The sequence below is a fragment of the Schistocerca americana genome, chromosome 7 (assembly GCF_021461395.2).
Source record: "Schistocerca americana isolate TAMUIC-IGC-003095 chromosome 7, iqSchAmer2.1, whole genome shotgun sequence".
Taxonomy (NCBI): domain Eukaryota; kingdom Metazoa; phylum Arthropoda; class Insecta; order Orthoptera; family Acrididae; genus Schistocerca; species Schistocerca americana.
In genome coordinates this window covers 145,572,148-145,596,865 of record NC_060125.1, presented here as the reverse complement: position 1 = coordinate 145,596,865, position 24,718 = coordinate 145,572,148, and the positions used below count along the sequence as shown (strand labels likewise).

Sequence of the window (24,718 nt, the reverse complement as noted above, 5' to 3'; positions counted from 1 at the left end):
AGTGTTAGCATTTTCTATGGTCTTGCCAAGGCCTTTGTGTAGATTTTCTATGTAAACTAAAATGTTATGGCATTAAAGAACACATAAAATAGAGGATCACTTTAACAAATGATACTGCAGAAATTAAAATAAATTCTGCATGAAGATACAAACACAGTGTCCTGCAAGGTTCAGCACACATTCTGGTCCTGCTTTTGACATACATAAATTATTTACTAACCTCAAAAACTCTGCACTATATTATCACTGCTATTAATTACTAATTAATGTTAAAACAGCAGTACCATGTAATAACATAACAGTGAAAAGTTGTATGATTAATATTCATTCATTACGAAAATGTCTTGTTGCAGAGCATGGAACAATTAGATAACAATAATAGAAACCTCAAAGGAGAGACAGACTACAGCTACAATATCAAAATAACATAATGATGAAGGATGAAAATTTGTACCTGACTGTGACTTGAACCTGGATCTCCTGTTTAATACAAACAATTGCCTTAACCGTCTCAGCCATCCGGAGACGCTTCTTGTCCGACCCAAATTCTCTACTTGCCATGTACTAGTAGGTCCACTGTCCATTCATTTACTTGCTTGCAGCAAGTCCTGTATTCCCCCCAAGAGACACAGGCCCTGTTGTGCATCCACACTGAAGTTATCAAGGCAGCCATGCCAACAGATATACTACACTGCACAACAGAATTGAAGCATTACTTTTTCAAAACCACATAAATCCAATCCAATGTGAAGCTTAAGTTTGAAATTTGGCTCAAAGGTGTTTACAACCTTTCCTTGTAATGGTGCAAAAGTGTGGTATCCTGCAACATTGCTCTTGGGCTCAACAATGCTTTGAACAGCAAGGTGTTCACATGTGTGAAAAAATGTCTACAGCTCAGAAGTTCACATGGTGGGTTAGTGATGTCACATTTGCACCACATTTCTATGATATTTGTACATACTCCAAAGCAGAAAAAGGTGCCTGCAGGCATGCTTTGCTACTGCTGTTTTGCTGCCAGACTGTTGCTCTTGTGTCTGATAGCAGGCCATCAAGAATCTGAGAGCTTCAAAGCAGTTGCCAGTCTGTAAGCACACAGGACATCTTGATGGCTTCTGCCTGTACAGCTCCATTTTTAAAGTTGACAACAAAGGTAGGCAGGTGTCACGAAGAGTTTTGTCAAACTGGGGAAGGTCTTAGGGAGAGACCATTTGCCATTTTCTTCACCTGTGTGTCAATATTGCATCCCTCCATGATAACACGAAAGGCAAACATGAAATAGCAGTGCTGAAAAAGCATAACCACCCTTTCCTGCTCTGGATCACATTCAAATTTCATTTAGTGGTTTTAAGTGGAGTCTAGTGGTTCCAATCTGTACATGAGTGCAAAAATTGCAGTCACACTGCACTCCAAACGTGAGTGGTCATGTTTTATTGGGATACAGCACCACAATGTCCTTAGAGAAGGATTGAATGCCTGAGGGTGTCAGCAGTGTCAAAGGTTGTAAAGAACATCTTCCTGATGCTCACTGCACAGCAAACTGTAGTTTTTGACCACAAAATGTGTGGGAATCAACAGCCTAAGGAAAGGGGAGATTTCATTGATGTCCTTTATGCCACCCCATGCACCTTTTTTGTGTTGATTCTGAGTGCCAATGTGTCTGAAATGTTTTCCTCAGCCACTCATAAGAAAATAGTGTGATTTAAACACTGGGCATCACGGTTCTGACCTCCTTTGCAAAGGAGTAAAGATTGGATGAAATGTAGGTTAAGAGGGGGCATGACAATTATCCTATCATGTGACACATCCATGGCAACACCAGGCAGAATTGTGTGAAATTTAGTGCCAATGTGACATCATTAACTCACCTTACACACTACGTGAACTTCTGAGCTGTAGCCTTTTTACAGAATGTGTAAACACTTAGCTGTTTGATTATTGTTGTTGTTGTTGTTGTTGGTGGTGGTGCTGCATCTGGAGGGCATTCACCATCACAGTCATCAGCACCCTTATGCTGACTGTGTGAGGTGAATGGGGCTATAGCACGCAAAAAGAGGATAGCCTAAAATAGAACATAGGACCAAATATGCTCCCTTGTACTCTTTTTTACATGAACACACACGACTCCTCTGAAGGCTGCAATGGAACAAGCAAGTAAAGGCAGACCACTACAATCAATGATATATAATCTGGATAGCCACTAAGAGACAAGTCCAGAAAAGAAGACTAGTGGATCATAAAAATAGTAACTGCTTGAGCCAGTTGTTCTCTAACATAGTAAATGCTTCAACCTAAGAGCTTAGGTAGAAGGGAAGATAAAACACAAAAGCGTAAAACACATGCCACATTTTGCTCATTATCATCTAAAATTGAGTGCAGGCCTTTTGGTAAACCAGCTTGAACCCTCTTGTCATTATATAAAATACAGTCAGTTAAAATGAGGAGAACCATAATCAGTACACCACATGAATCACAAACAGGCAGTTCTTCACATCTTGGCACGAAGCCATGGGTCAGGTGGCTGTGACGTATTCAAAGTCATGTTAAACAGACTTCATCAATTTTAACTGTCTGGAAGGAAGTGTGCCATGGCCTTACAGTCTCTTTTATTGATTGAAACTTATTTTCCATCACACCCAACCACTCTTTCACCCAAAGACATATGACAGACCTTTACAACAATGACAGGGCGTTGCGGAGACAGATAGCACAGTCAGTTACATTGGGAAGGGTAAATGCCTCCATGGCCATGGTATTGGTCAACTCATTCCCACAGATACCCAAATGTCCTCATATTCAGAATGAGAACTCCATTCCTTGTCATTGCAAGTGCAGGATTGTGTCGCAGATGTTCTGGAGAGTTCTGTATGCTGGGTACATAGACTGAATTGTACACAGCACACTAAGCGAGTCAGAGCATATGAAGAATTTGGATTGACGTTCACATTTCATTGATCCCAAGAGTGATATTGCTGGGTGCCTCACTTTTGCACCATTAGAGAAGAAGGGTGTACACACCTTTGAGCCAAATTTGACACTTAAGCCTCTCACTGGATGGGAATTATGGGGTTTCAAAAAGTGATCGACGTTTCCAACCACACTAAATAATGGGTCCATTGGGGCCTTTATTGCTATTAGAAACTAGATTCAAAGTAATACATTGATTTATACTAAAAATTACAAGACAAAACTCTACACTGATGATATCTGTTGTGAAGCCACAGAGCAACTGTATCACAATGTCAGTATAGAGATTGTGACACATCAGTTACTGATACGTGTGATTTATTTCATTTAAAACCCATGTGTTTTCCTGACTAAATGAATCACATGTTTGGACAACTGGTGTGTCAAAATATCCATGCTACACAGATGAGTCTAATACTGTGCCTCAGTGGTATTGTTGCATTTTATGAGTTAACATTAATCATACAAGCTTATACTGAAATTCATACAAAAAAAACAATACAGCATACAAAAAACATACATCTCATCATCAGATGAAAGACTGAACAGGCCTCCAGTTACTTTATGAGTAGCCTATTGTTAGAACTAGTGCGATCAGAAATTGGGGATGGGGGATAGCGAAAGAAGTGTTTATATTGTTACGTGTATCAATTTCCAGATTTCCCAGCTCAGTTTTGGAGAATACAGTCACATAAAAACTAAGTGTCTTGAGAATGGCAGATGAATTGTAGGAATTAAACAAGGATATGAAAATGTCAGACAACCTATGGCTCCTGAATGGGGCCATTTTGAATGACAAATTCGGCCTTGTAAGATTAACCAAAGTGGCTGTGAAGATGGGCAATGGTTACAATTGTTGCAGAGTGCTCTACAGCATTGACACACTTTAGATGCTTGAAAGACTGTCTGGCAAAGACAACAGAGACAGTGGCCACTTATCAATACATTTACACAGGCAACAAAAATTCATACGTGGGAGAGTGCACATCTACACACATTCATTCATACCCTTTCTTCATGCTTAAATATAACTATAATACAGTAATGATACACAGTATTAAATGAAAGACAAATAGTTGAAGAAAGTCCTAAAATTTATTCTCCAGTACATGAGGCTTTCTGATCACTAATAAATGCAGGGAAAGAACCAGCCACTGTAAGAAGTAGTAAATGTTGGATAACAGGCCTATACATGGATGTTAAAAGTGCTTAAATAAAAACTATTCAAGGAGAAATTTAAACAGCCAAAACTGCAAGACTGGTTCATATTAGCATGGGTGGCTTGACCACTAACTAAAAAAGGATGAAGCAGCCACTCTTACATAAATGAAAATAACCTACACAATAACTGGGGCAGGAACCCTGGCAATGCAGAAAATTTTTTACACTCATCACTGTTATTTTAAACAGCGGGCAGATCGTTACGAAGAAAAATCTATATCCTCTCATACAATCTACAAAATACAATTGAGTAATATGTGGCAGTATGACACTGGTATGCCTTGACACAAGTGCCACACAGTGGTGGGTGCTCCCACAAGATGATGTGCCTGTGTTGTGTGTCAGAACAGCAGAATGCTCTCAGCAAGCCAAGGCGACTCCTTTATATCTGTGTGACTCTAGCAATGACCACTGTAGCAAAACTGCAGGTTTCACTAGCAGTAATTTGTTATTTTGAACCTCCAGCCACACATTCTCTCACTGCCAAGTCTCCTCCTCAACAACAAGGTAATGGTACTGGAGGGGAGAGAACAGAGTAACATTTTCCTCCCATGCATCCATTGCTGTCACATCAGTTTCTCATTTCCCAGGATACCCACATGGCTGGTACCCAGCAGATTGTTACTTCCTCCTTTGACAATTTGGTATGTTAAGTGTGTCTTGTATGTATTGTACAACATTGCTGCATACATTTGCCAACTCATATATAATGTACTTACAGAATCAGAGCAGATGAGAAAGTTATTCCAGTGATAGATCCCCATCTACTCCAGTGCCTTTAAAACTGCATAGAGATCTCAAACCCGAAAATTCATTTGTAAGTCTAATCCTAGAGACACCATGAGTGGAAACTGCTGGGCAGCTGACAGAATGCCCCTGTATAGGCCCAACAGTATAAACACAACAGTATAAACAATTGATACATTTCAGTGCACCTCCAAAAACTTGTAAACATCTTGTTTTTTAAAAAGATTCTGGTGCACAAGGTTTGATGTACTTTTTCAAATTTAATCCTTCAAACATAACAATGAAATACACATAAGTACGTACTCTTTGGGAATAGCAATAAATGAACCTGCTCAAGTTTTACATCCATCACAAGGTATGGGGGTGGTACACACACACACACACACACACACACACACACACACACACACACACACACACACTCTTCAGAGATGTCACTAAGGCCGTCCAAAGATGTAAACAACCATGCATGAGTAGTGCCTATTAGACGGAGGGAGTCTGACAGCCAAACAGTTCCAGTTATTCTAGCAGGAAGGAGGTACATGGCTTGTGTTGTGTGTAGTTCAACCATACATAGATGGTCAGTACCACGGTTTGATCATGTCCACATTGTTCCTTTGTGCCAGGAAGGGCTCTCAACAAGGGAAGTGTCCAGGCGTCTCAGAGTGAACCAAAACAATGTTGTTCGGGCGGAGATACAAAGAGACAGGAACAGTCGATGACATGCCTCACTCAGGCCACCAGAGGGCTACTACTGTAGTGGATGACCACTACCTACAGATTATGGTTCAGAGGAGCCCTGACAGCAACGCCACCATGTTCAATAATGCTTTTTGTGCAGTCACAGGACATCATGTTACGACTCAAACTGTACGCAATAGGCTGCATGATATGCAACTTCACTCCCGATGTCCATGGCGAGGTCCATCTCTGCAACCAAAACACTATGCAGCACAGTATAGATGGGCCCAACAACATGCTGAATGGACCGCTCAGGATTGGCATAACGTTCTCTTCACCAATGAGTGTCGCATATGCCTTCAACGAGACAATTGTTGGAGACGTGTTTGGAGGCAACCCGGTCAGGCTAAACGCCTTAGATACACTGTTCAGTGAGTGCAGCAAGGTGGAGATTCGCTGCTGTTTTGGGGTGGCATTATGCTGCTGGTGGTCCTGGAGGGCACCGTAACAGCTTTATAATATGTGAATGCCATCCCACGACCAATAATGCAACCACATCAGCAGTATATTGGCAAGGCATTCACCTTCATGGGCGACAATTCACACTCCCTTCAAGCACATATTGTCTATGACTTCCTTCAAGATTACAACATCACTCGATTAGAGTGGCCAGCATGTTCCCCAGATATGAAGCCTATCAAACATGCCTGGGATGGATTGAAAAGGGCTGTTTACAGATGACATGACCTACCAACCACTCTGAGGGATCTACCTACAGTGAATCGCTGTTGAGGAGTGGGACAATCTTGAAAAACAGTGCCTTGATGAAATTGTGCATAATGAGGATAGGAACTCAGTATGTGTATGTATATATGCATAGTGATGCAAGTGATTCAGTGATCATGTTACAAACTTTCAGGGATGATGGAGAAGGATAAATTTATCAGTTTGAGATATCAAACCCTGGTCCAGAAATGAATGAGCCAAAGGTTACAAGCGAATATCATTCTGATAGTGGAGTATATGTACGGGTAGGGGTGTAGCTATGACAGTAGGATAGTCAACTCTCAGAGGCAGTAGTATAGAAAAAGAAAAAGAAAAAGTCTAGTAAACATATTCTCTAAAATACATACCTTAAGAGCTATGAATGATCAACAGCATGAGTATGCAAAAGGCAGTGGAAGCTACTGCATTAAAGAGACACTACATCTATCCTCAGGCCTGTAATTGAAGAAGTGTCATGATGATCTCTCCATTGGCAAAAGATTCCGGAATAGTCATCCATTCAGGTCTCTAGGAGGGGACTGCCAAGGGGGAGGTGACCATGAGAAACAAATTGAATAATCAAAAAGCATAACGTTCTATGAGTTGGGGTGCAGAATATCAGAAGCTTGAATGTGGTAGGGAATCTAGAAAATCTGAAAAAGGAAATGCAAAAGCTCAATCTAGATACTTTAGGGGTCAGTGAAGTGAAACAGAAGAAAAGGATTTCTGGTCAGATGATTATAGGGTATATCAACAGCAACAGAAAATTATATAACGTAAGTAGCATTCATTATGATTAGCAAGGTAGGATATAGCTTCTTTTCTGTGTTTACTTCGTAGATTCTTACTTAAATTGTGTGTGTGTTTCGTGTAGGAGGTGTAATTTTGAGTTTTAGTTACTATAATCGTAAATTCAGGCAGATTGTAGGGCAGTCATTAGGCATTTGTACAGGCTAGTTCATACATTCTTTGCGTGTTTCCCTTGCGTTATCTAGGCACGGACTCGTGTTTCAGTAACTGTGGTTCAACATCGATTAGAATGGACAGGAACTGTGATTGCTGTGTTCGGATGAGGGCTGAGTTGGCATCCCTTCGCTCACAGCTGCAGGCAGCGCTGACTTCGGTCGCGCAGCTTGAGGCTGTTGCCAATGGGCACCACTGTGGGGAGCCGGACTTGGGTGTCATGGGGATGTCAACCTCGTCCCATCTGTCCCCAGATCGGTCTGCCACTGTGGTTGCCCCGGTTGCTGCCCACAGTGGGACTGAGCCCTCACCTGTGGTTGATTGGGAGGTTGTTCCAAGGCGTGGCAGGCAGCAAAAGACATCCCCGGAGGCTGATCAGAAGGCCTCCCCGGTGCGTCTGACAAACAGGCTTCAAGTACTATCTCTGGCTGAGCCAGATGCAGCTGCCTGCCCTGTTTCAGAGGATGATTCTCAGCCTTCAAGGTCTGGGCAATCGCAGAGGGTGGGCTTATTGGTAGTTGGGAGCTCCAATGTTAGGCGCGTAATGGGGCCCCTTAGGGATATGGCGGCTAAGGAGGGGAAGAAATCCAGTGTGCACTCCGTGTGCATTCCGGGTGGAGTCATCCCTGATGTGGAAAGGGTCCTTCCAGATGCCATGAAGAGCACAGGATGCAGCCAGCTGCAGGTGGTGGCTCATGTCGGCACTAATGACGTGTGTTGCTTTGGATCTGAGGAAATTCTCTCTGGATTCCAGCGGCTATCTGATTTGGTGAAGGCTGCTGGTCTTGCTTACGAGATGAAGGCAGAGCTCACCATCTGTAGCATCGTTTACAGAACCGACTGTGGACCTTTGGTGCAGAGCCGGGTGTAGGGTCTCAATTAGAAGCTCAGACGGTTTTGCGACCATGTTGGCTGCAGAATCCTTGACTTGCGCCAAAGGGTGGTGGGGTTTTGGGTTCCGCTGAATAGGTCAGGAGTTCACTACACTCAGCTGGTGGCTACATGGGTAGCGGAGGCTGTGTGGCATGGACTGGGCCGTTTTTTAGATTAGATGGCCTCGGGAAAGTACGGGGTGGGCTGCAATCTCAAAGGGTGCATGGCAAATACAGGACGTGCTTGGATCAAGGAACAGTCGGAATTGTAGTTGTAAATTGTTGTAGTTGTGCTGGGAAAGTCCCTGAGCCTCAAGTGCTAATAGAAAACACAGAAGCTGAAATCGTTATAGGTACAGAAAGCTTGCTAAAGCCTGAAATAAGTTCTGCAGAAATTTTTACAAAGTCTCAGACGCTGTTCAGGAAAGATAGATTAGGCAGAATTGGTGGTGGAGTGTTTGTGTCTGTCAGTAGTGGTTTATCTTGTAGTGAAGTCGAAGTAGATACTCCGTGCAAATTGGTATGGGTGGAGGTTATACTTAACAGCCGAAGTAAGTTAATAATTGGCTCCTTCTACCGACCCCCAGACTCCGATGATATAGTTGCTGAACAGTTCAGAGAAAATTTGAGTCTCATAACAAATAAATACCCCACTCATATGGTTATAGTTGGTGGGTACTTCAACCTTCCCTCAATATGATGGCAAAAATACTTGTTCAAAACCAGTGGTAGGCAGAAAACATCTTCCGAAATTGTCCTAAATGGTTTCTCCGAAAATTATTTCGAGCAGTTAGTTGACAAACCCACACGAATTGTAAATGGTTGCGAAAACACACTTGACCTCTTAGCCATAAATAATCCAGAGCTAATAGAGAGCATCATGACTGAAACAGGGGTTAGTGATCACAAGGTCGTTGTAGCTAGGCTCAATACCATTTCTTCCAAATCCACCAGAAACAAACACAAAATAATTTTATTTAAAAAAGAAGATAAAGTGTCACTAGAAGCCTTCCTGAGAAACAATCTCCATTCCTTCTGAACTGACTATGCAAATGTAGACGAGATGTGGCTCAAATTCAAAGATATAGTAGCAACAGCAATTGAGAGATTCATACCTCATAAATTGGTAAGAGATGGAACTGATACCCCATGGTACACAAAACAGGTCCAAACGCTGTTGCAGAGGCAACAGAAAAAGCAAGCGAAGTTCAGAAGAACGCGAAATCTCGAAGATTGGCTAAAATTTACAGACACGCAAAATTTGGCAGGGACTTCAATGCGAGATGCCTTTAATAGGTTCCACAACAAAACATTGTCTCAAAATTTGGTATAAAATCCAAGAAATTCTGGTCATATGTAAAGTACACAAGTGGCAAGACACAGTCAACACCTTCGCTGCGCAGTGCCAATGGTACTGTTACCGATGACTGTGCCGCTAAAGTGGAGTTATTGAACGCAGTTTTCTGAAATTCCTTCACCAGGGAAGACAAATGGAATATTCCAGAATTTGAAACACAAACAGCTGCTAGCATGAGTTTCTTAGCAGTAGATACCTTAGGGGTTGCGAAGCAACTCAAATTGCTTGATACGGGCAAGTCTTCAGGTCCAGATTGTATACCGATTAGGTTCCTTTCAGATTACGCTGATACAATAGCTCCCTACTTAGCAATCATATACAACCGCTCACTCACCAATATATCTGTACCTACACATTGGAAAATTGTGCAGGTTGCACCAGTGTTTAAGAAGGGTAGTACGAGTAAGCCATCGAACTACAGACCTATATCATTGACGTCGGTTTGCAGTAGGGTTTTGGAGCATATATTGTATTCAAACATTATGAATCACCTCAAAGGGAACGATCTATTGATACGTAATCAGCATGGTTTCAGAAAACATCATTCTTGTGCAATGCAGCTAGCTCTTTATTCGCACGAAGTAATGGCCGCTATCGACAGGGGATCTCAAGTTGATTCCGTATTTCTATATTTCTGGAAAGCTTTTGACACCATTCCTCACAAGCGACTTCTAATCAAGCTGCGAGCCTATGGGGTATCGTCTCAGTTGTGCGACTGGATTCGTGATTTCCTGTCAGGAAGGTCGCAGTTCACAGTAATAGACGGCAAATCATCGAGTAAAATTGAAGTGATATCAGGTGTTCCCCAGGGAAGCGTCCTGGGACCTCTGCTGTTCCTGATCTATATAAATGACCTGGGTGACAATCTGAGCAGTTCTCTTAGGTTGTTCACAGATGATGCTGTAATTTACCATCTAGTAAGGTCATCTGAAGACCAGTATCAGTTGCAAAGCGATTTATAAAAGATTGCTGTATGCTGTGGCAGGTGGCAGTTGACGCTAAATAACGAAAAGTGTGAGGTGATCCACATGAGTTCCAAAAGAAATCTGTTGGAATTTGATTACTCAATAAATAATACAATTCTCAAGGCTGTCAATTCAACTAAGTACCAGGGTGTTAAAATTACAAACAACTTCAGTTGGAAAGACCACATAGATAATATTGTGGGAAAGGCGAGCCAAAGGTTGCGTTTCATTGGCAGGACACTTAGAAGATGCAACAAGTCCACTAAAGAGACAGCTTACACTACACTCGTTCGTCCTCTGTTAGAATATTGCTGCGCGGTGTGGGATCCTTACCAGGTGGGATTGACGGAGGACATCGAAAGGGTGCAAAACAGGGCAGCTCGTTTTGTATTATCATGTAATAGGGGAGAGAGTGTGGCAGATATGATACGCGAGTTGGGATGGAAGTCATTAAAGCAAAGATGTTTCTCGTCGTGGTGAGATCTATTTACAAAATTTCAGTCACCAACTTTCTCTTCTGAATGTGAAAATATTTTGTTGAGCCCAACCTACATAGGTAGGAATGATCATCAAAATAAAATAAGAGAAATCAGAGCTCAAACAGAAAGGTTTAGGTGTTTGTTTTTCCTGTGCGCTGTTCAGGAGTGGAATGGTAGAGAGATAGTATGATCGTGGTTCGATGAACCCTCTGCCAAGTACTTAAATGTGAATTGCAGAGTAATGATGTAGATGTAGGATAGAGAGTGTGTTGTTATGAACGGTTCAGTGACAGGGCTGTTTTATTAGAATCAACAGTAAACCAACACCAACAATGATAGTTCAGGTATATATTCTGACATCGCAAGGTGAAGATGAAGAGAGAGAGAACGGATGTGAGGGTACTGAAAGAGTAATACAGTATGTAAAGGGAGATGAAAATCTAATAGTCATGGGGGACTGGAATACAGTTGTAGGGGAAGGAGTAGAAGTAAAGGTTAGAGGAGAATATGGGTTTGGGATAAGGAATGAGAGAGGAGAAAGACTAATTGAGTTCTGTAACAAAATTCAGCTAGTAATAGCAAATACTCTGTTCAAGAATCACAAGAGGAGGCTGGATGATATGGGAAGATTTCAGTTAGAGTACATCATAGTCAGACAGAGATTCCAAAATCATATACTCAATTGTAAGGTGTACCCAGGAGCAAACATAGACTCAGATCACCATGTAGGAGTGATGAAAAGTAGGCTGAACTTCAAGAGATTAGTCAGGAAGAAGCAATATACAAAGAAGTGGGATACAGAACTACTAAGAAATGACAAGTTACACTTGAAGTTCTTTAAGCACTATAGATACAGCAGTAAGGAATAGTTCAGTTGAAGAGGAATTGACATCTCTAAAAAGGGCAATAACCCAAGTTGGAAAAAAAAATCATAGGTACAATGAAGGTAACTGTGAAGAAACCGTGGGTAACGGAAGAAACACTTCAATTGGTCAATGAAAGGATGTATAAAAATGTTCAGGGAAATTAAGAAATACAGAAATACAAGTCACTGAGGAATGAAATAAATAGGAAGTGCAGGGAAACTAAGACAAAATGGCTATATGAAAAATGTGAAAAAAATCGAAAAAGTAATGATTGTCGGAAGGACTGACTCAGTACATAGGAAAGTCAAATCAACCTTCAGTAAAACATAAAGCTAGAGAGGTAACGTTAATAGTGCAATGTAATTTCCACTGTTAAATGCAGAGGAGACAGTGGAAAGGTGGAAATAGTATATTGAGGGCTCTATGAGGTGGAACATTTGTCTGATGTGATAGAAGGAGAAATGGGAGTCAATTTAGAAGAGATAGGGGATAGAATAATCAGAATTTAAGAAAGCTTTAGAGGACTTAAGATCAAATAAGACAGAAGGGATGGATAACATTCGACCAGAATTTCTAAAATCATAGAGGGACGTGGCAAGAAAATGACTATTAATGATGGAGTGTAGAATGTCTGAGTCTGGTAACACACCATCTGACTTTTGGAAAAATATCATTCACATAATTCCACAGACAGCAAGAGATGAAAAATGTGAGAATTATCATACAATCAGCTTAACAGCTCATGCATCAAAGTTACTTATAAGTGTAATATACAGAAGAATGGAAAAGAAAATTGGGGATGTGTCAGATGATGATCCGTTCGGATTTAGGAAAGGTAAAGGCACCAGAGAGGCAATTCTCACATTGCAGTGGAAAATGGAAGCAAGACTAAAGAAAAATATAGACACATTCATAGGATCTGTCATTTCATAAAAAGCATTTGACAATGTAAAATGGTGCAAGACGTCCAAAATTCTGAGAAAAATTGGGGTAAGTTGTAGGAAGAGACATGTAATATACAGTATGTACAAGAGCCAATAATAAGAGTGGATGGCCAAGAATAAAGTGCTTGGATTAAAAAGGGTGTAAAATGGAGATGTATTCTTTTGCTGCTACAGTTCAATCTGTACAGCGAAGAAGCAATGATGGAAATAAAATAAAGGTTCAGGACTGGAATTAAAATTCGAGATGAAAGGATGATATGATTTGCTGATGGCATTGCTATCCTGAGTGAAAGTGAAGAAGAATTAAAGGATTAATGGTCACAAAGTAGATGAATTTAAGGAATTCTGTTACCTAGGTAGCAAAATAACCAATGATGAACGGAGAATTTTTTTTTCCCCCTCTACAGCTACCTCTAGTACCATGGACATCATTCCCTGATATCTTAACAGATGTCCTGTATCAGTCCACCTAATTTTCAATATTTGCCCTTAGCACCACATCTCAAATGCTTCAATTCTCCTCTGTTCTTGTTTTCACACAGTCCATGTTTCACTACCATACAATGCTGTACTCCGAACTTACATTCTCAGAAATTTCTTCCTCAAATTAAGGCCTATGTTTGATACTAGTAGATTTCTCTTGGCCAGGAATGCCCTTTTTGCCAGAGCTAGTCTGCTTCTGATGTCCTTGTTCTGTCCATTATTGGTTATTTTGCTGCCTAGGTAGCAGAATTCCTTAACTTCATCTACTTTGTGACCATCAATCCTGATGTTAAGTTCCTTGCTCTTCTCGTTTCTGCTACTTCTCATTATTTTATTCTTTCTTTGATTTACTCTCAATCCATATTCTGTACTCATTAGATTATTCATTCTGAAGTATTTCTTCTGTTGCCCATGGTTTCTTCACAGTTACATTCTTTGTACTTAGGTTTTTCTTTCCAACTTGTTTTATCGCCCTTTTTAGAGATGCCCATTCCTCTTAAACTGTAGTACCTACTGAGCTATCCTTTATTGCTGTATCTATAGCGATTAGAGAACTTCAAGAATAACTCATCATTTCTTAGTATTTCTGTATCCCACTTCTTTGCATATTGATACTTGCTGGCTAATCTCTTGAACTTCAGACTCCACTTCATCACTACTATATGGTGATCTGAGTCTATGTTTGTTCCTGGGTACACCTTACATTTGAGTATATGATTTCAGAATCTCTGTCAGACCATGATGTAATCTAAATGAAAGCTTTCCATATCACACAGCCTTTTCCAAGTATACCTCCTTCTCTTGTGATTCTTCAACAGCGTATTCACTGTTACTAGCTGAAACTTATTACAGAACTCAATTAGTCTTTCTCCTCTCTCATTCCCTGTCTCAAGCCTATTTTGTCCTCTAACCTTTCTTCTACTCCTTCCTCTATAACTGCATTCCAGTGCCCCATAACTATTAGATTTTCTTCTCCCTTTATGTACTGTATTACTCTTTCAGTATCCTCATATATGTTCTCTCTCTCTTCATCTTCAGCTCGTGATGTCACAATACACACCTGAAATATCATTGTTGGTGTTGGTTTACTGTCAATTCTGATAAGAACAAACCTATCACTGAAATGTTCATAGTAACAGACTCTCTGGCCTGTCTTGGTTTTCATAATGAATGCTACTCCCATTATACCATTTTCTGCTGCTGTTGATATACCCTATAATCATCTGACCAGAAATCTTTTTCTTCTTTCTGTTTCACTTCACTGACCCTTACTATATCTAGATTGTGCCTTTGCATGTCCCTTTCCAGATTTTCTAGCTTCCCTACCACATTCAAGCTTCTGATATTCCATACCCCAACTCATAGAACATTACGCTTTCATTGATTATTCAATCTTTTTTTCATGGTCAGCTTCCCCTTGGTAGCCCCTCCCAAGGATCAGAATTGAGGACTATTCTGGAATCCTTTGCCAATGGAGAGATCATCATGACACTTTTTCAATTACAGGCCACATGTCCTGAGGATTCACATTATGTGTCTTTAATGCAGTGATTTCCATTTCCCTTCTGCATCTTTGTGCCATCAACCATTGCTGTTCCCTTTGCCTTTAGGGGCAGTTTCCCACCCCCAAGGACAAGAGAGTGTCCTGAACATCTGTCTGCTACTCTGCTCTCTTTAACAAGGCCATTGACAGAATGCGGATGACTTCTTATTCCAGAAGTCCTCGGCTACCAATGCTGATTATCAATCAAAATTTAAGCGGTTGTGGGTATCGAACCCAGGACTGAGGACGTTTTGATTACTAATCAAAGATGCTATCCCTCGACACAAAGCAGACTAGCAGTGGCAAAAAGGGCATTCCTGATCAACAGAAGTCTACTAGCATCAAACATAGGCCTTAATTTGAGGAAGGGATTTCTGAGAATCTTCATTTGGAGCACAGCATTGTATGGTAGTGAAATATGAACTATAGGAAACCAGAACAGAAGAAAATTGAAGAATTTGAGATGTAGTGCTAAAGGCAAATATTGAAAATTAGGTGGACTGATAAGGTAAGGAATGAGGAGGATCTCTGCAGAATCAGAGAGGAAAGGAATATGTGGAAAACACCGATAAGGAGAAGGGGACAGGATGCTAGGACATCTGTTGAGCCATCATGGAATTACTTCACTGGTACTACAGGGAGCTGTAGAGGGCAGAAACTGCAGAGGAAGACAGAGATTGGAATGCATCCTGCAAACAATTGAGGATGCAAGTGGCAAATGCTACTCTGAGATGGAGAGGTTGGCACAAGAGAGGAATTTGTGGCACATCACATCAAACCATTCAGAAGACTGAAGACTCAAAAAAAGAAAAAAAAGAGCTATTAACACCCATCAGTAGCTAAATGAGCAAGTGTTCATACTTCCTCAAGAAAGTTGCCTACCCTACAGTCCTAGCAACAACAGTACTAGTGCATGTATTGCACTGTCAGAGATATCAGACCAATTTTTGCTAATAACTTTTGACTCTTTCATTTCTGGACCAGGGTCCTTTACCTCAAACTGCTACAGCCTGATACATTTATCCTTTTCCATCATCCCTGGAAGTTTGTAGCATCATCACTGATTCACCCCGTACATATACATATATACACTCCTGGAAATGGAAAAAAGAACACATTGACACCGGTGTGTCAGGCCCACCATACTTGCTCTGGACACTGCGAGAGGGCTGTACAAGCAATGATCACACGCACGGCACAGCGGACACACCAGGAACCGCGGTGTTGGCCGTCGAATGGCGCTAGCTGCGCAGCATTTGTGCACCGCCGCCGTCAGTGTCAGCCAGTTTGCCGTGGCATACGGAGCTCCATCGCAGTCTTTAACACTGGTAGCATACCGCGACAGCGTGGACGTGAACCGTATGTGCAGTTGACGGACTTTGAGCGAGGGCGTATAGTGGGCATGCGGGAGGCCGGGTGGACGTACCGCCGAATTGCTCAACACGTGGGGCGTAAGGTCTCCACAGTACATCGATGTTGTCGCCAGTGGTCGGCGGAAGGTGCACGTGCCCGTCGACCTGGGACCGGACCGCAGCGACGCACGGATGCACGCCAAGACTGTAGGATCCTACGCAGTGCCGTAGGGGACCACACCGCCACTTCCCAGCAAATTAGGGACACTGTTGTTCCTGGGGTATCGGCGAGGACCATTCGCAGCCGTCTCCATGAAGCTGGGCTACGGTCCCGCACACCGTTAGGCCGTCTTCCGCTCACGCCCCAACATCGTGCAGCGCGCCTCCAGTGGTGTCACGACAGGCGTGAATGGAGGGACGAATGGAGACGTGTCGTCTTCAGCGATGAGAGTCGCTTCTGCCTTGGTGCCAATGATGGTCGTATGCGTGTTTGGCGCCGTGCAGGTGAGCGCCACAATCAGGACTGCACACGACCGAGGCACACAGGGCCAACACCCGGCATCATGGTGTGGGGAGCGATCTCCTACACTGGCCGTACACCACTGGTGATCGTCGAGGGGACACTGAATAGTGCACGGTACATCCAAACCGTCATCGAACCCATCATTCTACCATTCCTAGACCGGCAAGGGAACTTGCTGTTCCAACAGGACAATGCACGTCCGCATGTATCCCGTGCCACCCAACGTGCTCTAGAAGGTGTAAGTCAACTAACCTGGCCAGCAAGATCTCCGGATCTGTCCCCCATTGAGCATGTTTGGGACTGGATGAAGCGGCGTCTCACGCGGTCTGCACGTCCAGCACGAACGCTGGTCCAACTGAGGCGCCAGGTGGAAATGGCATGGCAAGCCGTTCCACAGGACTACATCCAGCATCTCTACGATCGTCTCCATGGGAGAATAGCAGCCTGCATTGCTGCGAAAGGTGGATATACACTGTACTAGTGCCGACATTGTGCATGCTCTGTTGCCTGTGTCTATGTGCCTGTGGTTCTGTCAGTGTGATCATGTGATGTATCTGACCCCAGGAATGTGTCAATAAAGTTTCCCCTTCCTGGGACAATGAATTCACGGTGTTCTTATTTCAATTTCCAGGAGTGTATAAAGATAACTTTGAGACTCTATAGCATCACTGGCTGACGTTTCCAGACACAGGTTCCTATCATCATTTTGTTACTCGAGAGACTTTTTACATCTTGAAGTTTGTTAGTGTGATTTTGAAACACTCTGTATTTACTGACATCATTTAAAGGGCAAAAAACAGCTTCTGTCTTGAATGATCAATGTTAGGGTGCAAGGGTTAAAATAAAGTGGCAGAGTTGCATTGGAAAGACGCTACTTGAGTCTCAGGCTACGTTCGATACAGAGACTGTTGCCGTTAGTCGCCTTGAGATAAGTCGGCATGGAGACTGTAGTTTCCAATCACTATGCAGTTTCTGTGTTGAATGGTCAATGTTAGGGTGCAAGATGCTCCAATCCTTTGTTAAAACATTCAGATCTGCTACATGAAGCCCTGCAAGCTGTTCCTTTTCTCTAATTACAAGTGATCTTGTTACTCCAAGGGCAATAAAATGAGAAGTCACTGATGAGTTCACTACATGCACATGGCCAGCACATCCATGTGAACAGTATGGGCAGACCCAAAAAATGCATGACAGGCACACTATGTGAAAAACTGTCAGTAAACAAGTTTCAAAATACAAAATCACAATGTTGTTCTCCCTGTGGCGTAAACCACAAAAGAGAGAATTGCTTTTATCAAAACACATGTTGTAGTTGCTGAAGAAGGACAAACATAGAGCTGAAGTGTGCAAAATGATGCACAACTGACAAAAAAAGCAGCCACTTAAAACATACAGCTGTGGTTAATAATAAAAAGTCAAGTAATGTTCATGACAGACTTGTGGAAATTCTAAACCTTTTACAGATGAAACATATTATGAATGCTGTCTTTTCTGTGAATAACAACTCATTTATTACCTGTAACTCTTTCAGTTTTCAAATTGAGATAAGTCATCAATTTCAATTGTTAATCTGCAGGTGTACCAGAAGTGAGGATTACCAAAGGTAACAAAATTTCTATGTGTACTCTTCAGTTACACCAATCATGAGTTTCTAATTAAAGGGCAATTTTCAATGGATGTGACATATAAGCAATTTACAAAAAAGGCTACATTTGCAGTTGCAAAAAGAAGAAATTTACTGTGACTGGACCTCTCAAATACTTTGGGCTTCACCATTCATGAATGAGTAAATCAAGTTCAAATTGACATTCTGAATGGAAAATTAAATCAACTGTTGCATAAAGATGGTGGTACTTTACACTTACGTCAAATGCAGCAACAAAATTTTGCAAAGCACACAATATCCATTTAGCATTAAAAGATAAAGTGAAGCAGGAACTGTATCATCCTAAACAGAATGAGTTATCAAAGTTGTAACCAGCAGCCAAAAGCAATGCTGCACATAGTTGTACAGAAACCAAATGGCTAACTTCACATTTGCATAAATTTCAATGCAATGGTTAATTCTTGATTTATTATTGATTCACATCCTGTTCTCAAGCCTGCAGAACTGGTGCCAAAATTAGCTGCTGGTATGTAATCCCTTTGGATGACAGTACACAACCAATTTATGGTGATAAATACTCTATTTGATCTCTACCATTACAAAAGGTTGCCCATTCAGAGGTATTCAGAACAATCAATTCAGAGAGCTCTGAATGCTGTGAACTATCTTGATGTCATAATCATCACAGGCACAGCTTCACAGAATTTTAAATACGTTTTCAAGATTCTACAAGTGGCAAATTTGAAACATAACAATGACAAATGCATCTTCTTTCAATGCAAAGTTAAACACTTCGAGTACAAACAGTTTGCACATAGCATTCATGCTCCCAAGGACATCATGCAATTACTTTCTGCATTACGAGAAATAAACTATTACTAGAAGGTTCTCCTTCATGGAGCTTCCATCAGCAAACCAAAGCACAAGTTTTTATGAAAAGACACCAAATGGAACTGGAACAGAGTATGCCAATGCACATATAACAAATTAAAACAATGTTTGCTTGATGCCAGATGTATTACAACATACAAGCTGAATTAGATGCACACAACTGTTGTGGATGCTTCAGATTATGGCATAGGTGCCATTCTGTTACAGTGATATCATGGTTCTGAACAAACAGTTGTGTTTATTCAAAGACTTTGACAGTGGCACAAAGAAATGACAGATTGAGGAGGAGCCTCTTGTGATTATTTTTTTCGTCAACAAATTTCATTAGACACAGATTTGTCCTCCTCATAGACCCCAAGTCTTTAGTGTCTACATTTGGACCAAACAACAATGTTCCTACATTGACAACTCAATAACTGCAGTGCTGCGTGCTATTTCTGTTGAATTATGACTATGAAATTACATCCAGGTCCACAGTACAACATGTGAATTTGGATTTGCTTTCATGTTTTCCAGTAGGGCAAGACAAAAAATTTCACTTATTGGCAGATGTTTCTTTTGCAGTAGACATTAGTAAAGACACTGTGGAAGTTTTCACAGTAAACTAAAAGTTAACTGCCAGACTTGTGCCTAAAGATCCTATCTTACCTACGATCAAACAATATATTCAAATAGAATGGCCTAGTGATAAGAAGTCACTTAATCAACCAAAGACTAAATGCACTTGTAGTGTACAAAGGTGTCATTATGATGCATTCAGAATCTGGCAAGACAGCTGTGGTTACTCCTGCAGTGCTTAAGTCAAAAGTACAACAGATCAATGCCACAGAGTTGTAGTTTCTACCAAGCACATTGCCAGAGAGTGTTGATACTAGAAAAATATAGAAAAGACAATGAAAAAAAATTTTGCTAAATGCCCTGTATGTCAAAAGTACCAGTCAGCTCTATATCAAAAATATTCTCCAGGCATCAGAACTCTGGTCACATCTGTATATTGACTTTGGAGAACTGTTTCTCAAAAGCTACTGACTCATCCTGTAACATGCAATAAGCTGTTTAGATCATGTATATTCTCAAATGTATGATCTTGTCCTCTTTTCAATCTTATTTGAAATGTTTTAAACTCCAACTATATAGTAGTATATGTCATGCTAACACAATCATAAAATTTTGTCTGACACCTATAAAATTAATTTATCTAAAAAATTCACAAGGGAAAAATACATTTACAATCTGGTACTTAATACTAAACTCATTCAACAAACTACAAATGCCTAACAAAAAAGAGAAATATAAAAAATAATTATTTTATAAAAATCTTGCAAAATTGAATTCCTGTGATTAAAAAACAAATTTCATAAAATTACTGTAATGCAAAAAGATAAATTTTTGTTTATGTGAATATATGTTATCATAATTGTCCTATTGTGCTGCTGAGTGAATTTCATTTTCTGTAAATATGAATGTTCTATGTTTCAATCTTAGTATGACTATCTTTACTGATGTACTTTGGAACGATGTTAACTGGGGGTGAGTTGTGTGTTTTCTTGTGGAAAGGTAGGAGGGATGTATAGCTTTTTTTCTGTTGTGCTCAGTAATCGGACAAGTTGTAAATTCGAGTTGCGTGCAAATGGAATGTATTTCACTGAATGAACATTGTAATTGATGGCAGCAAGGCATCTAGGACAATTAAACATGAAAATTAAATATGAATAAGCTTGTTGTCTATGTTATTCAAGAAACACAGCAATCTATTAGGTTTCCATACCTACAAAAGAATCTGGGTCCCAGACAGAAGAAACTCAAGCAACGGATTGAAGGAGATCTTTTTTTTTAAAAAAAAAAAATATAAAAAAAAATAAAAATAAAAAAAAATTGAGTATTTTTTCTGTAAAACTACCACTAGACCCAGGGAAGAATTTTTCCTACTCCATGAACATTTATTACAATTACAATTATGAGCCATCCTATTGTGTATAAAAAAGGAGGTTGTTAAACTGATGCCTTTATGACTTATATGTTTGGATTTTTGACAGTGTTTGTGCTTCAGGTGACTAAAAAGCATGAAAATGTGCTACAGAGTGGAATGATTTTAAATCAAATATAATTTGACATAGTACACATGGAGAAGTGTTGGAAGGACACAACACTATGGACATACATGGTTGTAAAGGTTGAAGTTGATGCCACCTACCCAATCTAGGACAATAATAAGCTATGTACCAATTAAAACACATATTTTTGTGTTTTCTCAGTGCAGTGTTGTGTGAACATTTTTTCCAGGTTTGTTTTTAGCACTGATAAATTATAAACAAATTTACAAACAATGGATCATGATCAGAACAGTGAAATAAATATGCCAAACCTACCAGCTTCAATTAGTGATTTTAAGCAGGACATAGCCGATAAAGACATGCTTCGGGGTGTTAGACAACAGCCCACCAAAACAGTCAAACGAAATCAGTGCAAAACTCAGGATTTCTAGACATAGTGTGTTAGATTCAAGTCCTGAGCGTGAGAAACAAGTATTGTCACACGTAAGTAAAACAATGCTGAGTGAAAAACACAAACAGTTAAATTTAGAACACATGTTTACAGCATTAATGTCATCAATGGAATAAATGGTGAAAAACTTGCAAAAAAAAAAAAAAAAGTCATCAATGGAAAAAATAGTGAAAGACTTGAGAAGTCAGTAGTCTCAGAATGTAATCTCATTAGAGGAGAGCTTAATGCACAAATTTCAAGTGTTAAAAAAGACTTAGTTGGTGAGTTTTCTCAAATGAAAGCTACAGGTGAAAGTGTGAAAAAAGTAGAGGGGAGGGTAGAGGCTTGAGAATCTAAAATACAGTCTTTAGAGACAAAAATAGTGACAGTAGACAAGGTTCTCAGATCTGAGATAGGTACTGTTGAAGTTAGATGTAAAGATGCTGTTGGAGACACTAGTCAACAAACTGTAACCTTTATAAATGAGCTAATTGAACAAATAGACATTGTTGCCTTGGATGAAGATGACAAAGTTCAGAAGATAGCTGTGAGACTTGCATAGTGATGTCACTATTATCAAAAAACAAGTACAACAGTTACAAGATGGGGCATATCTAAAAACATTCTGTAATGTAGGACACCCAAGCTTTCCTATTATGCCACTAAAGAGTTTCCCCAGTGACAAGCATTTTCGTCCAGTTGATTTTGTACAATATTGCCGTAATAGTTTTCTCCCTCATACGAGTGATGAATTAAAAATTAAGTTTATTAAAAGAAGGGGAAGTCTTGTCATGGGCCAACCAACTTTACTGTAGAAATTTATCCAAAGATGAATTTGAAAAGTGTTTATTGAAAAAGTTTTGGTCTGATACTGAACAGGCAAGGATAAAGAGCGAGTTTTTAAATGGTCCAATGTACAGGGAGCAGAGAGGAGATAAGAAAGAGTTTTGCAAAAACCAGATCATTAAACTTGCGCACTTAGACCAACTTTTTGATGAATTTATTAAAACATTTGTGAGCTATACTCATGAAAGCTATGAACATTTTGGTGCACAAAAATGTTTTCAAAAATTACGAGAAAACTTTTATTTTTATACAAGGTGTACAACTTTGCTTCTGCCATTTTTTCCCCCAACATTTGAGGCTTTAATGAAACAAATTCGTTACACATGTGTCATTCAAAGAATTTTCCATCACTGGCCACTACTTTCTCTCATCTTTCAGGCAGTGTACGAATCCCGCATCGAAAAAATTGTTCATCTTTTGAAGCAGTCCATGAATTGATCCAATTTGCAACTTCTTCATGAGATCGGAAGTGTTGGTCAGCCAGGCCATGTGTCATTGATCTAAACAGGTAATTGATAGAGGGAGCAATGTCTGGAGAATACAGCGGGTGGGATAGGACTTCCCATTTGGTCCCACCAAATGCAGAGCATAATCTTGGAGTCATGAATATTCAGTTTGGCTGTCAATGTGGAAGCATGGCTGGAATATCCCCATAACTTTTTGTGTTTAGGGTTATCGTAATGAACCCATTTGTCATCTCTGGTCACAGTCTGATGAAGAGATCCCTTCCATTTCTGCCTCTGAAGCAACTGTTCACAAACACACAAATGCTGTTCAACATCTCTTGGTTTCAGCTCACACGGGACCAAGTTCCTTCTTTCTGAATCATTCCCATAGCCTTGAGATGTTTTGAAATGGCATGCTGTGTCACTCCCACTAATCAAGCCAATTCTTCTTGAGTTTGACACGAGTCTTCACTCAGCAGTGTCTCCAATTCTGCATCTTTGAAAACATTCTCTCTTCCACCACTATGCCAGTTTATGACATTAAAATCACCATTCTTGAAGGGTTGAAACCACTCAAGACACGTTCTTTCACTAATAGCATCCTTACCATATGTACTTGAGAGCATTCGATGAGACTCAGCTGCTGAATTCTTCATATTAGAATAAAACAGTAACAACTCCCACAAATGATGAGAATTAGGCTTTTAAACTGACATTTTCAGTTAAGAACAACTTTATTATGCAGACACAAACTGACTAATGTTTGAATGAGATTATGTTGACCAAGGTCCAAGCTAATTGCCTGATGTCTGCGATCTGTTTCTTTCTACCATTACTTACCATTGATACCACCTATCGGCAAATGGTACAAGCAAAGTTGTACACATTGTACTATGTCAAAACATGTTAAGAAAATTATTGCCAATTGTGACACACACCAAAGAGTAAAGGTGAGCAACCAAACTAGTCAAGGTTCGAATGCATCTGAAAAACTATTAAGTCTCATGGCTGTTGATCTTTATGGAACCCCCCACCACATCAAAACAGGATACAATTACATTTTGGTGATGGTAGAAATTTTCTCAAAATTTATTAAACTCCGCCCTATTGGGAAAGCCACTAGCCATGTAATTGCAAGACTAGTTGAAAACAAGTATATCCCTACAGTAGGTAAACATGAAGCCATATTATCAGATAATTGGTCACAATTCATTGCAAATAATTGGAGGTATATTATAACAGTACAGACTCCCCCTAGGACTCACATGAAATGTCTGGTACCACCTTTTTTTTATATGCATCCAGATAGTTATCGGACAATTCAGTGCTTCCTAAGGCCTTGTATCTGTATCTTTATATGTATCATTTTGTCCTATTTGATAAAAAGCTTGATATTCAGTGCAAAGGTATGTGGAATGTTCTAGAAGGACATGCATTGTCGTAATTATCAGTGGATTATTGTCATTGATAAAATTATGTACATATACTAAATTAAGTAATCAATCAAGAAACTGGAGTAATAAGTCCTCAGCAATAAATAACTAGAGACTGCAGAGATGTTAGCATGAAAAATCAATGCTTCTAATTAACAAAATGGTGATCTAAAAATCCAGTAACGGAAGACCTCACTATCTTGAGAAACAGCTTAAAAGTTATTACCAAGCAATGTATTTTCATTCGTTATTTATTTTTATGTCTCCCTCTGTAATTAATATTCTTT

The 24,718-nt window shown here is 40.2% G+C and overlaps 1 protein-coding gene across 1 annotated transcript in view; it reads right to left on the bottom strand.

The window, feature by feature from the left end:
• The window catches only part of LOC124622014 (modular serine protease-like), a 276,840-nt gene that overhangs the window by 132,800 nt on the left and 119,322 nt on the right, over positions 1-24,718 (bottom strand). The window lies entirely within an intron of this gene.